General features: G+C 40.5%; 1 protein-coding gene across 2 annotated transcripts in view; it reads right to left on the bottom strand.

The window, feature by feature from the left end:
* CDK17 (cyclin-dependent kinase 17) overlaps positions 1–4,623 on the bottom strand; it is a 56,817-nt gene that overhangs the window by 18,512 nt on the left and 33,682 nt on the right. The window lies entirely within an intron of this gene.

The raw sequence follows: 4,623 nt of genomic DNA, 5'->3' as shown, positions 1-4,623 counted from the left end.
AAAGGTAGTTTATCCAAGTAAAGGAAAATCATGCTCAGCATCAACCTATAGAATCCACCCCCACAGATTCTACCCTGAAGTTAAGAGGACATCTCTGGAACCACCACTGTTCTCACACTTTTCTCCAGCAGAAGAGGGAATCTCCAGATTTCTGCTGGTGGACCTCAGATTTAATCTATACTGACCTGACAGCAGTAAGCTCTTCTTGATGTTACCCTATTCTATCTTACCTATCACCTCCAGCTTTGAACTCTGGGCATCCCGAGCTAACCTAAACGCTGGCAGCTACAGCCCCATTCGGTTCCCTTCAGGCTCGGCCATGTGTTTCTACTCGTGTCTTTGCAGCAGCTTTGAACTATTTCAGCATGCTAAATCATCGAGAAACTATCTCAGGCGAAGTGCATAGCTTCCTGCCAGTTTTGAGCTCCGAACAGGTTCAGTGTAAGGTCAGACAAGCTCAGAGCCTGAACACAGGGCAAGAGAGGCAGCAGGGCAAGCCCGGGAAGCCGGCAGCTAAATCGGCTTAGGCTGCCAAAGAACTGGATCATCAGACTTTTCAGGACTTGAGGCCTTGGTGGACAACTTGCTAAGCTTTCAGTGTTGATAATGTATTTGAATCACGTATATGCATGATCTGTACATGTACCTCGAGCAACAGCTAAGCAAAAAATATCAGTTAAAAATATATTTTAAAAAAATGAATGTAATTTGGCAATTAGTTGAATTTCAGGTAGGACTGAAGTGCTAATATACATCTCCCAGATGATTGATCTACATATGCTATTCACTACGGCCACTGGATACAGGCAGAAATTTTTGGAGAGATGCCAACAAAGCTTTAACTTCTGGCAGCTGACCCTCCGGCTTTCCTTCTCCTCCTCGCACCTCCTTAGGTACAGAGCACAAAGTCTGTTAGCTTCTACTTTGCTGCCCAACATCAGCTTCTTTGTATAACTGGAAAAATCAGTGTCTGTATTTCTTTTTTGTACAGAATTTTTAAATTGTCTTTAAACAAAAGAAGTACTGTTCACAGAACGGCAACTTTGACCAACATTTTGAAGTTAAATTAAAAGAAAACAAAAAGATGCCTCAGTTTTGGCAGCTTCCAATTTCTTTACTAATTTTCAACTTTGGTATTTCAAATTTTTCAAAACATTGGCAATTTTAAAACTGCTTGTGTGGTTTTTGGGAGAGTGGAGGAACTAATTAATTGTAATGAGAGCTAGCAGTAATCCCTACAGTAAAACAGTACTTTCCACTAAAGTATTTTCCTTCTTTCTGACAGGCTCTGCTAATGCCACTTTTGTAATAGGCAACTAAAATTCAGTGAAGCTAGTCTCATCTGAAAAGAGAAATGCCTCTCCCCTACTGAAGAGGGCTTCAGATTATTAAAAATAAACAAATAAATAAATTCACCCTATAATTTATTGCATTCTTCAGAAAATTCAGGTAGCTCATCAAAACAGAGGAGCACAAAGGAGAGAGCTCCATGTGGCCTTAAAGAAAGCACCTTTGTCACCTCACTGCAGCGGGAAACCATGGAACTGCGGGAACAAGACAGGGATGGCAGGAAAACAACCAATATCAGTCCCTACCCTATCTTCCTCTTGTAATCCCAGATCAACAGTGGGGCAATATCCTGATTTTCTTTCTCCTGTTGCTCAAGAACATAAAATAAAGCAGAAATTTGACGAATTCCAAGACAGCAGCAGCAAAGAGCATTGAGCTGAGTTTTTCAATATAACTTCCTAAACACAGTAGATATCATCATTATCCTATATACCCCGTGGCAAAATAGCTTTCTCCTAGTCCTATCTATTAACTCCACGGCATAGAAACCTGCTGTGCTTTCTTCTTACTGTCCCATAGTGCTTGTTTGACAATGAGTATTTTAACAGAGTCTATTTATAAGGGATACTGAAATCATGGACCACAACTCAAAGGCCTCATGAAATACTGACTCAATTGTACCCCAGAGCTCTCCATCCGTATGTTCTCTCCTCCCACAGCACTCATCCTTGGGGCAGCCAAAGTGGTGCTTCACACCTAGCTCCACAGCCTCAAAGAAGCGTTTCCAAGCATACAAAGTTGATGGGTATGTAGGAAGAAGGAAGTAAAGGCAGCCTTTAAGCTGTGATGGCAATTTGAAAACTATGCTATTAACTGTGCACAGTGCCTGCCATCAATAAATACGTACCTTTTCAAATGGAGAGGAAGGGAAACAAAACAAGTCTAAGATGCTTTACAGCTACTAAGAATTCATTACTTTGGAGTCCAGCTACCATAAAAACTGGAGATGATAATATTTTAGGTACCAGAAAATATTATAACAGGAGCTAGTTGTAATTCTATTACAGAACACCCCTTCCTTCATTCTCAAAAGCTCTGCCGATGACATTTTTGCAATAAACAATTGCAAAAGCCCCCATGACTTACTTCAGAGATCCACGTGACATCCTCAGTTCTAAACTTGAGTTTAAGCTGTAAAGTTAAATTTGATGCTACACAGTGCTCTGAAGTGTGTAATACAGATACTGTTTGAATGTAAGCACTTACTGATGCAAAGGCCAAAATCTATTCCAGTTTGGGGAAAAAACCCACAAACGATAGTCTACTTTATGAATACAACAACCCTCACTCCCACCCCCCCGCAATTTCTGTCTTAAAACAAACAAACAAACAAACAAAAACAACACACCACAACCTGAGGGGAAGACTAGGGAGAAATTTTTTTTCAGAATTGTAGCATCTGTTTTTAATATAATTTCTCTACTTACATTTGTAATATAATGGACAATACATGACAGTAATCACTCTTTTTTCCCCTAAAAAATTAGTATTTAGTGCTGAAAGCCTAAATTTTTGTCATGTTTAAAAAAAATCAAAACACTATCCATTCTCCTTAACTTCTTAGAGCTGAAGAAAGTTTCTTTTCTGAGAGGAAAACATAATCATTTCATGGAAACTGCACCACGTACTTTATAGATTTTTCCTCCTAACTATCTACACTACTACTCTACTTGCAATACTCATGCATATTTGGCTGTGTTGAAATGTCAACCAAGACAAGACTTCTTTTTTAAAACCATATATTAAAATTGTTACCTACCAGTAAGAAACCTTTTATGACACCGATATTTGAAAGATCATATATAAAGTTACAAATAAAGTCACATATATGAAGTGTTCTTTGTATTATAATTATACTTTACCTAACTGCCTAAAATAGGCAAAATTAAAGAAGGTCATTTAGACTGCAAACCCAAATACCTGAAAGACAGAAATCATTATGGTTTTGTTTGCCTGTACCACCTTAATTCCTCCCAGTTTTTGCAATAATTGAAGCAACCACCTCTTGGGAAAAGAAAGCAATCATAATTAAATGCTATACAGCAACATGAAAGGGGATTCATTAGACGTGCATGAGAGAAATAAGCACAACATTTCCTAGTGGCTAAATAGAAAAACTGGAAACTAAAATTACATCAGTTTGACACAGTTGAAAAACCCAGTTAATTTAACTCAGACTTTATTAAAAAGAAAAGCAAGAATCCTACCATACACCAACCAATTTTGAGCCTTGAGTGTTCAAGACCAGGCAGTCTTCTGATGCTTAGGCAACCTGTTCAGCTGATGGCAGCAAGAGACTTATTCCCCCACTGTGGGCTGACCCCGGCGAACAGCCAAACCCAGACCCAGCTGCATGCTCGCTCCCTGCTCCCACGAGATGCAGAGAAGATGGAAGGATGGTGAGGAGACTTGTGGGTGGAGGTAATGACAGTTCAATAGGGAAAGCAAAAGCTGTGTGCCCAAGCAGAGTGGAAAAAGGAACTGATTCACTGCTTCCCCATCTGCAGGCAGGTGTCCAGCCGCTTCCCAGATAGCTGGGCCTCAGCACGCCCGGCAATGGCTCAGTAAGTGGAAGACAAATGCCATAGCCACAAATGTCCCTTCTTCCTCCTCCTTCCCCCCGGTTTTTATCGCCGAGCACCACGTCAGGTAGTACAGAATAGCCCTTTGGCCAGTTCAGGTTGGCTGTCAAGCCTGGGGGAAGCAACCCATTTCCCCGCTGGTGCTGAACAGCCTTTACGGAGAGGACGTCCAGGCTGAGCGCTGGCCTTAGCATATGAAGCCCAGAGTTGCATGTTAGATGCAATCACCATCTCCGCTCCCTCATGCTGCTAGTACAGCCATCCCATTGCAATCTTGCTATCGTGCTTTAGTAGCAGGAAAACCTGCTCCCCCAAACCCCGTGGCTTGCTGCTACTTTGGCATGACGCCAGGCTGGAGTGCAGCAACAGTAGGAAACAGTGATTTTTAAGAATTTCTAATTCTCTTAAATCTCTGTGGAATTCCCTGAAACAATGAAAAAGATACTTTCTGGACAGATGACTTTGTCCACACTGATTTCAATGACTAATTGAATCTAATGACATGTTAGCATTTCTCAGAAAAAAAGGAGGAAAAAAAAAAACTTAAACCAAGGAAAACTACTAAAATCAAGAAACTTTTTATAATGGAAATTATTAGCAGGCTGTTAAAAATGCAGGCTGTTACAAGATCCTGCTACAATGCTGTTTAAAGAAGTTAATAAGGAAGCATGTAAAATTTATGGCAGAACTG

Source organism: Pygoscelis adeliae, unplaced genomic scaffold (assembly GCF_000699105.1).
Source record: "Pygoscelis adeliae isolate BGI_AS28 unplaced genomic scaffold, ASM69910v1 Scaffold232, whole genome shotgun sequence".
NCBI lineage: Eukaryota > Metazoa > Chordata > Aves > Sphenisciformes > Spheniscidae > Pygoscelis > Pygoscelis adeliae.
This window is presented reverse-complemented; position numbering and strand designations above follow the sequence as displayed.